This window comes from Anomaloglossus baeobatrachus, chromosome 6, assembly GCF_048569485.1.
Source record: "Anomaloglossus baeobatrachus isolate aAnoBae1 chromosome 6, aAnoBae1.hap1, whole genome shotgun sequence".
Taxonomy (NCBI): Eukaryota; Metazoa; Chordata; class Amphibia; order Anura; family Aromobatidae; genus Anomaloglossus; species Anomaloglossus baeobatrachus.
Genome location: NC_134358.1, coordinates 359,542,298 through 359,554,667, shown reverse-complemented (window position 1 = coordinate 359,554,667; position 12,370 = coordinate 359,542,298). Strand labels below are relative to the sequence as shown.

At 45.6% G+C, this 12,370-nt stretch overlaps 1 protein-coding gene across 2 annotated transcripts in view; it reads left to right on the top strand.

Moving 5' to 3' along the window:
- Positions 1–12,370, top strand: part of VWC2 (von Willebrand factor C domain containing 2) — a 2,156,493-nt gene that overhangs the window by 456,537 nt on the left and 1,687,586 nt on the right. The gene's annotated exons all lie outside the window — the stretch shown is intronic.

The following is a 12,370-nucleotide window of genomic DNA, read 5'->3' as shown; positions in this document are numbered from 1 at the left end:
GCTCTTCAAATCCCACAGTAATATTGCCGAGGGGGCAACTACATGTATAAGGTGCCGCGGCACCTTTGAAATGATATATGTTGGACGCACGCACATGTGCGTATCTTTGGGCACAGAAATATGGCCACATAAGTTGTGTATGGGCCATACTCGATATTCCTCACCAGACTCCCCTGATGATTGCTCTCCATGAAACGCGTTGGGAGTGAGTGTCTGCACTTATACATGGAGTTGACCCCTCGGCAATATTACTGTGGGATTTGAAGAGCTGGTGGACAGCTCCCCCTGAAAAAGCCGTGTTTTTGGTGGTCTTTCCTAAATGTTGCCCTTCCTTCATTTCTGCTGGACCGGGTAAGATCGTTCCCTTATGGGATTTAAACCTGACACCCGTTGTCCACTATAACTGTAAACACTACAGACACATTCTCTTTATGCTGGTAATTTATCCAGTTTTATGAATGAAAAGATATATGTGTGAGGCCATAGTCAGTCTATACCTTGGTAGCTAGGTATTGGTGGCATCCTCAAAAGAGGTTTGAGGTTAGGATTGCCGCACTGTATCACCAGGTTTAAGACGACTTGGTTTCCTTTTCTTTGTGTCCCTGCGTTTAGCAGGATTTTAATCATTATCATTGTGGTTTTGATTTTACTCACCCTCAGTGAGCCTAGGTTCACTTTTTACCAGCACATCAAATAAAAGTTATATTTTAGGTCTTTTACATTTGCACCTTTTTGCCTGGATTCAGCTATTTGCTACGGTTGATACTGTGAATCCTCTGGGTACTTTGCTATTTTTGACTCGTGCCTAGCAGGCACACATCTTAGCTGTGAAAATCAGATGAGATGTGTGCCGATCGCGGCATGCTGCCGCCAGCAGACCGCGGGCAGTAACATTATGACCGCTAGGACGTAATTTTACGGCCCGCGGTCGTTAAGGGGTTAATTGATGAAAAACTTTGTACAATTTGAAGTATATACAATAGCCAGAAAGTGGCACAATATCAAAAAGGTATTATACAAATACTACATATATAATCTAGATGACAGTCCATATCATGTACAAGGTATAAAGAAGGTAAATATATCTAATCTCCAGCGTATTTTCATCAGGGCTTACGTAAAAACAAATAAATATGATAGCCTTCTCAGTATGTGGTGCCAAATCTTCAACAAACGTTCTGACACGGTGAGTTTTTCGGGGGAGTTGCCTAACATCCAAACTTAGGTCATTGTATATATAAGATTAGCCAATAGCAAGACATGTGTGTACATATATATGTACATATGTGTACCTTTCAGGTGGGAAGCCAATATTAGATGGTCTATGTAAATGTTGGAGTCTTTCCATCAGTTTCATCACCAGGCGTGTCCATGATTATGTTGTGAGTCACGACAAACAGAGTCACTTTCATGTAAATCACATGATTGAATGCCATGTCAGGTGATCAGTGAACTATGAGGGAGGTTGACATGGCTGGAGATGGGAACGAAGAAATGCCAGCATGAATATGCACTATTGGCAAATAGCAGCAAATTGAAATGTGACACTGAAATCACAAATATTGCGGACACAGAGAGTCATAGGGTGGTCACTATATAGCAAATGCAGAGACAACAATTGTTAATACAAGACATAGATGGATTAAATGAAAAATAATAGTAATACAGTATGTTCCATAATTATAAATAGTTATAATTATAAATCATTATAAACAGGTGCTTCTCAATAAATTAGACAATAATAAAAAAGTTAATTTAATTCAGTAATTAAATACAAAAAGTGAAACGCATATATTATATAGAGTCATTACAAGCAGAGCGATCTATTCCAAGTGTTTATTTCTGTTAATGTTGATGATTATGGTTTACAGCGAATGAAAACCCAAAAGTCATTATCTCAGAGAATTACCGTATTTTTCGGACTATAAGACGCACCTGACCATAAGACGCACCCTGGTTTTAGAGGAGGAAAATAGGAAAATAAAATTTTAACCAAAAAATATGGTCATGACACACTGTTATGGGGCGAGGATCTGCTGCTGACACTGTTATGGGGGTAATGTCCCCAAATTCTCTACTAAGGTACCCCATTCTGATAAGGATCCTCCTGCCTTGTATATGCCCCCATCCATCCTGCTCATGAAATGCCCCCATCCATCCTGCTCATGAAATGCCCCCATCCATCCTGCTCATGAAATGCCCCCATCCATCCTGCTCATGAAATGCCCCCATCCATCCTGCTCATGATATGCCCCCATCCATCCTGCTCATGAAATGCCCCCATCCATCCTGCTCATGAAATGCCCCCATCCATCCTGCTCATGAAATGCCCCCATCCATCCTGCTCATGAAATGCCCCCATCCATCCTGCTCAAGATATGCCCCCATCCATCCTGCTCATGAAATGCCCCCATCCATCCTGCTCATGAAATGCCCCCCATCCATCCTGCTCATGAAATGCCCCCATCCATCCTGCTCATGAAATGCCCCCATCCATCCTGCTCATGAAATGACCCCATCCATCCTGCTCATGAAATGCCCCAAATCCATCCTGCTCAAGATATGCCCCCATCCATCCTGCTCATGAAATGCCCCCATCCATCCTGCTCATGAAATGCCCCCCATCCATCCTGCTCATGAAATGCCCCCATCCATCCTGCTCATGAAATGCCCCCATCCATCCTGCTCATGAAATGCCCCCCATCCATCCTGCTCATGAAATGCCCCCATCCATCCTGCTCATGAAATGCCCCCATCCATCCTGCTCATGAAATGCCCCCATCCTGGTAAATGGCGTGTATCCTGTGGCACAAGAAAAAAAAATAAACGTTTATACTTACCTTTCCTCACTCCCTGAAGCACCGATCTCTGTCTCAGCTGCAGCGCCGCTGCGTGGAGCCGTCACCGGTGACGCAGCATCGCGTCTTCCTGTCTGTGCCGGCGGTAAGCTGATCGATTCTGGTGGATACTAGCGGCGCGCACAGCGATGACGTCATCGCGGTGTGCGCCGCTAGTGTCCAGATCAGCTGACCGCCGGCACAGACAGGAAGACGCGATGCTGCAGGGGGGCGGCTCCACACATGGTGACGGGTGAGTACATTGATTCACTGCACCCCACGCTGATAATGATGCACGGGGGGCAGTGAATACAGCCGCACATGATCACTCCAGGCTGTAGTTGCCAGGGGTGATCACGGCCGGCTGCTAATTATGCACGCACCCCCCCGCCCATCACCCCGCCCACCTGTCAGCGCCGGTTTCGCTGAGAGATGATGGGCGGGAGGATGGGCGTGCATATGTAATGAGCGGGCCCACGTGGTCACGGCAGGCTGTTACAGCCTGCTCGTGCCGCCGATGACCCGCTGCACCACGGCACCCTCATTCCCCGCAGCCTTATAGTCGGACCATAAGACGCACCCCCCACTTTCCCCCAACATTTGGGGGGAAAAAAGTGCGTCTTATGGTCCGAAAAATACGGTAGAATAATTACCACAAAGCACCTTCAAAGGCTTCCTAAGCATTTAAAATGATCCCTTAGTCTGGTTCAGTAGGCTACACAATCATAGGAAGACTGCTGAGTTGAAAAATGTCCAGAAGGCAATTATTGACACACTCCACAAGGAGGGTAAACCACAAAAGGTCATTGCTAAAGAAGCTGGCTGTTCACAGCATGCTGTATCACTATAGCATATTAATGGAAAGTTGAGTGGAAGGAAAATGTGTGGTAGAAAAAGGTGCACAAGCAACTGGGATAACTGCAGTCTTGATAGGATTGTTAAGAAAAAGTCATTAAAAAATTTGTTGGAGATTCACAAGGAGTGGACTGCTGCTGGAGTCAGTGCTTTAAGAGCCACCACATACAGACATACCCAGGACATGTCACACAAAACCTGTTGTTGGTATACAGATTAAAGAAGCTCAAGAAGTCAGAAGTCATTAAAAAAATATTTTTATTGAAAATATCTTTTTAAAATCATTCATAAATCCTCCATATGGTACCCAGGGACATGGTAAAAAAAAGGTCATACAATAAATGTCCCCTATTAGCATATAGTTACAGACCAAAAAGGTATCCAATCCCTTTATGAATAAATACTGTATACCGTACATACATTGGCTGCTATGAGAAATAAATATTACTTCTCCTCAATATAATTATTCAAAAAGAATAGTAATCATAGCAGCAAACCATATAGTATATTAGAAGTGCAAAATTTATCATCTGGACAAAATTGCTGACTAGTATTTATTATGTATTTGCAAGGTAATGTGGGACTTTTAGTTCCTCACTGAAAATCTATGTAGTAATTCATATAACTAGCCATTCTTCCTTTTGCTTACTTTGTACATAAAAAAACGGTTACTAATAAAGTGCAGTGTTGTATACTAAAAGCTATTTGCCAATATAGGGCTTGTAATTGCTCAGTCAGTTCATTGTTTTGTAGACATGTGGCAGGACATTCCTTTGCTTATTCACGTAATATAGCAAGCTATTGGCTTGAGTAATAACAAATCCACATGTCTACCACAAAGAACAAACTGTTAGCATATTACCTAGTGAAGACCTGAAGTCCACGTCCTGCAACCCCAACACGTGTTTCGCCACTTCTTATTCAGAGGGCGTATCCAGGACATGGGATACAACTGTCACATTCCTTGTGTCAAGCCACTCATGACAAATAGAAAATGCCAGAAGCATCTTACCTGGGCCAAGGAGAAAAAGAACTTGACTGTTGCTCAGTGGACCAAGGTGTTGGTTTCAGATTAAAGAAAATTTTGTATTTCATTTGCAAATCAAGGTCCCAGAGTCTAGAGGAAGAGTGGAGAGGCCACAATCCAAGCTGCTTGAGGTCTAGTGTGAAGTTTCCACAATCAGTGATGGTTTGAAGAGCCATATCATCTGCTGGTGTAGGGCCACTGTGTTTCATCAAGACCAAAGTCAGTTCAGCCGTCTACCAGAACATTTTAGAGCACTTCATGCTTCCCTCTGCCGACCAGCATTTTGGAGATGGAAATTTCATTTTCCAGCGAGACTTGGCACCTGTTCACACTACCAAAAGTACCAATACCTGTTTAATAACCACAGTATCACTGTGCTGATTGGCCAGCAACTGCCCTAAACCCCATAGAGAATCTGTGGAGTATTGTCAAGAGGAAGATGAGAGACATCTAAGCAGTGCCACAGGCTGATCACCTCCATGCCACACCACACTCATGCAAAAGGAGCCCTGACAAAGTATTGAGTGCATTTACTGTACAGACTTTTCAGTAGGCCAACATTTATGAGATAAAAATATTTTTTTTCAGTTGGTCTTATGTAATATTCTAATTTTCAGCGATGATGACTTTGGGGTTTCATTGGCTGTAAGCCATAATCATCAACATTAACAGAAATAACAGTCAAATACAATTTGAGGATTTTTATAGTAAAAAAAAAAGTAATTGGATAATAATAAACCACATGGGTATTCACTTATTATAAATAAATGCCACCAATGATAAATTTAATGTATAATAAGACTAGGAGAAATATAAAAAAATAATGCAGATGTGTGTAAACCATGAATAGTGGGGGAAAGATTAATAAACAAATAAAATTGTAAGGCTGTAGTTTGAACTCGATGGACTTGACTCTTCCTTCAATCTTAAACTATAAATAAGGGGACAATTAAGTACAGTAAAAAGTAAAACAAAAAAATTAAACATGAAAAAATAAAATTAAAAAGTTAAAATCACCCCCTTTTGCCCCATTAAAATAAACAATTGAACAAATATGTTTATACTGTCTATACTGTATATTTGATATAGCTTCGTTCATAAATGTCCGACCTATTCAACTAAAAAAATCAATTAATCAATCAAAAAAAAGCATAAGGATGAAAAAATCTAAAAGCCAGAATTATGTTGTTTTGTCATCTGCAACAAAGCAATAAAATGCAATATGAGGCGATCAAAACTTTGTAACTACCCCAAAATAAGACACAGAGCCATATCCCAAAATATGAAAGCATTATGAGTCTTGAAAGATGGCGACACAAGCAAATTATTTTTTTACAAATTATCCAAAAAATCTTCAGGGGTCTGACAAAGGAAAGCTCTGAAACGTACGTCAGGTGTGAGGGTGGTATGCTCCGTAACCGATTATTACTGACATTTTCATCTATCTCTCGGCAGTTTTCACTTGTACCCATAGGTTATTCTGGGTCACATTATGTGTACTAGTGGTGATTGAGATAATAAACCATGATATACTGTATACCTTATGTGTGTTACGGTTGCTGTGGCACTGGAGACTATGTTCGGATTTCTTGCTACTGCACATGTGCGAGCACTGGAGACTATGTTTGTATTTCTTGCTACTGCATATGTGCAAGCGCTGGAGACTAAGTCCTATCTTGGAGCCACTGCACATGTGTGGGTGACATCATTGCTGACACGAGGTCACATGTCTCTGACACCTTCTAAGCTGATTGGCCGCTGGTCATGTGCTTGTGACATGTGGTCACATATCTCTGACACCTTCTATGCCGATTGGTCGCTGGTCATGTGCTTGTGACGCTTTGCTCGGTGATAGGCCAGCGTGACGTCATTGCTGTCATTCTGGCAGCGGATTGGCTCTGGTGTCCTCCATCTTGGATGAGGCACAGAGTCTATATAAGACCCTGACGCATGCCACCCGGCACTCAGTCCTCTTGGTTCTTGTATGAGAGTAGACGCTCTGTGCACATTCCTCTAGGCATCTCTCTGTCTATGTTAGGTGAGCGCTACCGGCAGGGTAGCGTTCTTATACCTTACAGCTTCGGCTGCGGTCCGTATTCCTTACCTCTTAGTGGAGCGGACATAGGCAGGTGCCTGAGGCACATGGTCCGGCTGGGCCTTGTGATTCTACTCGTAGGTGGACGTTGCCGCTAGGGTAATGTTCCTTATACTGCGTCTGGCAGTTGTTCGTATCCTCGCACACTAGGGGAGCGAACATAGGTAGGAGCTTTGTGCGAATTATGCTGCTGTCCATCTCTTTTGCACCACTAGTGGAGCGGACCTAGGCAGGTGCCAAATCTAGTGGTTCGTGTCCTCGCACACTAGTGGAGCGAACGCAGGTAGGAGCTTTGTGCGGCTTACGCTGCTGTCCGTCTCCTGGCACCGCTAGAGGAACGGACCTAGGTAGGTGCCATTTCACAATCACTGCTTTTGTCTCTGTGACCATTAACAGAGACCATACCACACACCCTCCAAGTAAGGGAGGAATTGCTTTATTTTCTAATTATATTCCTCTGTGAGTTTAACAGAGGTATTGCACTCTGCACTTGTGCTATTACTAATTACAGTGGCACACTTATATACCCCTTATCCTCTGCCATAGTCTGCAGCCAAGTCTTTGCACGGTGGACCCTGACTGTCTGATAATCCTTTGGGTTTTATTATCAGACAGCCCCCCGTAACATTAGGACTGAGCCAAGGGTCTGGCAGTTATGGCAGAATATCAGCAGTTACACCGTTACATACAAGTACTTGAGTCACGGCTCAAGACTATTGAGGATAAACCTCAGACCATGTTGACATCTGCACATGATCCTCGACTTGCTCTGCCAAACAGGTATTCTGGCGATACCAGATCATGTCGTGGTTTCATTAGTCAGTGTCAGATACACCTAGAGGTCAACTCTTCTCGCTTCTCTACGGAGAGGTCCAGAGTAGGCTTTGTCATATCCTTGCTTCAGGACAAAGCTTAGAATGGGAAACTCCCCTATGGGAGCGCTCTGATGTGGTTGCTCTGAGACATCAAGACTTTCTTGAAGCTCTTAAAGCGGTATTCAAGGGTCCGCAGGTTACCCATGATACGGCCCTGAGACTGGGAGATCTATCTCAGGGTTCGTTATCCACTAGTTCTTATGCCATTGCTTTTAGTACTCTGGTGGCAGAACTAGATTGCCCAGAAAAGATGTTGATTCCTATCTTCTGGAGAGGGTTGGCAGGCTATGTCAAGGATGCCCTTGCTACTCGTGAGGTCCCTGGTTCTCTGGAGGACTTAATCACTGTAGCAACAAAGATCAATGTACGCCATAAGGAACGCAGACTCGAGGTCTCTTCCTCACGCCCTAAGCATCGGGCTATTCCAGTTGTTGAGGGTCCACTACCATCTTCCTCAGCATCTGAGACATCTCCCACTCCTATGGAGTTAGGTCATACGTCCTCCAGACTATGCAGGTCTGGTCCTCCTATATGTTACGTATGTCGTCAGGCTGGGCACTATGCCAACAAGTGTCCTAGCCGTCAGGGAAACTCCCAGGCCTAGTAACCATTAGAGGGGGGTTACTAGAGACGTCTTCTGCACCCTCTAAGTGTAGTATCCCAGGTCAGCTCTCATTCTCTGAGAATATATGGCCTATTATGGCTTTTGTGGATTCCGGAGCTGACGGGATTTTTGTGTCCTCAGGATTTGTAAAGAGACACAATATTCCCTCTATCATGTTAGAGGTGGCTATTCCTGTCCGTGTTGTTAATGGGACTATGTTGTCTGACTCCATTACATTGAGGACAGATCCCTTGCGCCTTTCCCTGTCTCAGGGTTACATAGAGGAGATTTATTTTCTTGTTTTGCCTGAGGGTATAGACAACGTTCTTCTGGGTCTCCCATGGCTTCGGACCCATGCTCCTCTAATTGACTGGGAGTCCTACAGCATTATTAGTTGGGGTTCGAAATGTCAACCCTGATGTCTTCCCTTACCACCTAAGGTCATTGCGGTTGCATCAACTGATCTCTCTCCCATACCTACACCCTATTTGGATTTCGCTGACGTGTTCTCCAAACAGGATGCTGAGGTTCTTCCACCCCATAGGCCGTATGACTGCGCCATAGACCTTATCCCAGGTTCGGTTCCACCTAAGGGCAGGGTTTACCCCCTGTCAATACCTGAGTCGGAGGCCATGTCGACCTATATAAGAGAGAGTTTAGAGAAGGGGTTCATTCGTAAGTCTGTCTCTCCCGCGGGAGCTGGGTTTTTCTTTGTTCGGACGAAAGAGGGTGATTTGCTTCCCTGCATAGATTACAGGGGTCTCAACACAATCACAATAAAGAACAAATACCCGTTACCTTTAATTTCAGAGCTCTTTGACAGACTGAGGGGAGCTCAGGTTTTTACGAAGTTGGATCTGCGGGGTGCATATAACTTGGTACGAATTCGAGAGGGTGACGAATGGAAGACTACTTTTAACACCCGAGACGGTCACTATGAATACCTCGTCATGCCTTTTGGTTTATGTAATGCACCCGCAGTATTTCAGGACTTCGTAAACGATCTGTTCAGGGATTTACTGTTATCCTCCGTCGTGGTGTATCTGGACGACATCCTGATTTTTCTCCTGATCTGGAGACTCATCGTCAGGATGTCGTTCGTGTCCTTTCCCGTTTAAGGGAGCACTCATTGTTTGCTAAACTCGAAAAGTGTGTATTCGAGCAGTCATCCTTGCCTTTTTTGGGTTACATTATCTCACAAGAGGGTCTGGCTATGGATCCTGTGAAGCTCTTTGCTGTCCTGGAATGGTCCGAACCTCATTCCTTGAAGGCGGTGCAATGCTTCTTAGGATTCATAAATTATTACCGGCAGTTTATACCCCATTTCTCCACTTTGGTGGCCCCTTTGGTGGCCTTGACTAAGAAAGGTGCTAATCCAAAAGTCTGGTCTACTGAGACTTTCCAGGCTTTTGAGGCAGTAAAAAGACACTTTTCAACTGCTCCCGTTCTTCAAAGACCCGATGAGAATAAGCCCTTCCTCTTGGAGGTTGATGCCTCTTCAGTGGGTGCTGGTGCGGTCTTGTATCAAAAGAACGGTGTAGGTAGAAAAAGGCCGTGTTTCTTCTTTGCTAATACCTTTTCACCAGCAGAGAGAAACTATACCATTGGGGATAGGGAACTGCTCGCCCTGAGATTAGCCTTGGAGGAGTGGCGTCACTTGCTAGAAGGAGCAAAACATCCTTTCCAGGTCTATACAGACCATAAGAATCTGACGTACTTACAAACCGCGCAGCGTCTGAATCCTCGCCAAGCCCGCTGGTCCTTGTTTTTCTCCCGCTTTCACTTCTCCATCAACTATCTGTCTGGGAGTAAGAATAGCAAGGCAGACGCCCTGTCTCACTCTATGGTTTCTACCCAGGAAGAGATTGACGAACCTCGTCTTATCCTTCCCTCCAGGGTTTTTCATACGCTCTCCCCTGTGACGTTAGACCAAATCCCACCGGGCAAGACTTTTGTTCCGCCGGATCGACAGAATGATATACTGTTGTGGGCCCACACCTCAAAGGTGGGTGGGCATTTTGGTATTAGACGGACACGAGAGTTACTCGAGAGGTGGTATTGGTGGCCCCACTTAGCCAGTCACACTTAGCCAGAGATATGTCGGTTCCTGCTACTCGTGTGCTCGCAACCGTCCGTTACGACAGAGACCGGCTGGGCTCTTGCATCCTTTACCAGTGGCAGATAGACCATGGGAGGTGGTAGGCATGGACTTTGTGGGTGATCTTCCGTGTTCACAGGGACATAGATTTGTGTGGGTCATTACGGACCATTTCTCCCGGATGGTTCATCTCGTACCGTTATCGAGAATCCCATCTTCCAGGGTACTAGCCAAACTATTCCTCAAGCATGTCTTTAGGCTTTACGGGATGCCAGATCGTATCATTTGTGATAGAGGCCCGCAATTTTCTTCCCGTTTCTGGCGAGATCTTTGTAGCCTTCTGCAAATTGAGTTGAATCTCTCTTCGGCATACCATCCGGAGACCAATGGTTTCGTTGAGCGTACCAATCAATCCATGATTATATACCTTCGACACTTTGTTGCTGAGAACAACGATAACTGGTCCTCCCTCCTACCCTGGGCAGAATTTGCCCTTAATAATTCGCTGGCTGAGGCCACTGGGCAGACACCATTCGTACTCAATAATGGGCAACACCCTAGGGTACCGGTACCGTTTCCCGCTGCTGCACCTCCTCCTCTTGTGGCCGACTGGGCAACTAATGCCAGAGAGGTTTGGGATCGGATTCAAGAGTCGATCCAAGCAGCTAAGGACCGTATGAAGACGGTGTCCGATCGGTTTCATCGCCCGGCTCCTGTCTTTTCTCCAGGGGACTTTGTGTGGCTCTCTGCAAAACACGTGAAACTTAGAGTGAGCTCTGTCAAATTTGCTCCTCGCTTCCTGGGTCCTTATGAGGTTCTTCGACAGGTAAATCCTGTAGTCTACCAATTGAAGTTACCCGTCCATCTTAGGATCCATGACAAATTCCATGTTTCACTGCTAAAGCCGGCTATTTTACCTCACGCTCATGAAGTGCACTTTCCTGCCTCTGATTCCTCTCACTCTAGCTATGAGGTACGAGCCATAGTTGGTTCTAAGATGGTTAGAGGGCGCAGGTTCTTCTTGATAGATTGGGAGGGCTACGGCCCGGAACATCGCTCTTGGGAGCCTGAGGAGGCTGTCCATGCTGCCGACTTAGTTGCCGATTACCTGCGTCGCCGGGAGGGGGGCCCTTGAGGGGGAGGTACTGTTATGGTTGCTGTGGCACTGGAGACTATGTTCGGATTTCTTGCTACTGCACATGTGCGAGCACTGGCGACTATGTTTGGATTTCTTGCTACTGCACATGTGCAAGCGCTGGAGACTAAGTCCTATCTTGGGGCCATTGCACATGTGCCGGTGACATCATCGCTGACACGAGGTCACATGTCTCTGACACCTTCTAAGCTGATTGGCCGCTAGTCATGTGCTTGTGACACGTGGTCACATGTCTCTGACACCTTCTATGCCGATTGGTCGCTGGTCATGTGCTTGTGACGCTTTGCTCGGTGATAGGCCAGCGTGACGTCATTGCTGTCATTCTGGCAGCGGATTGGCTCTGGTGTCCTCCATCTTGGATGAGGCACAGAGTCTATATAAGACCCTGACGAACGCCTCCCGGCGCTCAGTCCTCTTGGTTCTTGCATGAGAGTAGACGTTCTGTGCACGTACCTCTAGGCATCTCTCTGTCTATGTTAGGTGAGTGCTACCGGCAGGATAGCGTTCTTATACCTTACAGCTTCGGCTGTGGTCCGTATCCTTACCTCTTAGTGCAGAAGACATAGGCAGTTGCCTGAGGCACATGGTCCGGCTGGGCCTTGTGATTCTACTCGTAGGTGAATGTTGCCGCTAGGGTAACGTTCCTTATACTGCGTCTGGCAGTTGTTCGTATCCTCGCACACTAGGGGAGCGAACATAGGTAGGAGCTTTGTGCGGCTTATGCTGCTGTCCGTCTCTTTTGCACCACTAGTGGAGTGGACCTAGGCAGGTGCCATATCTAGTGGTTCGTGTCCTCGCACACTAGTGGAGCGAACGCAGGTAG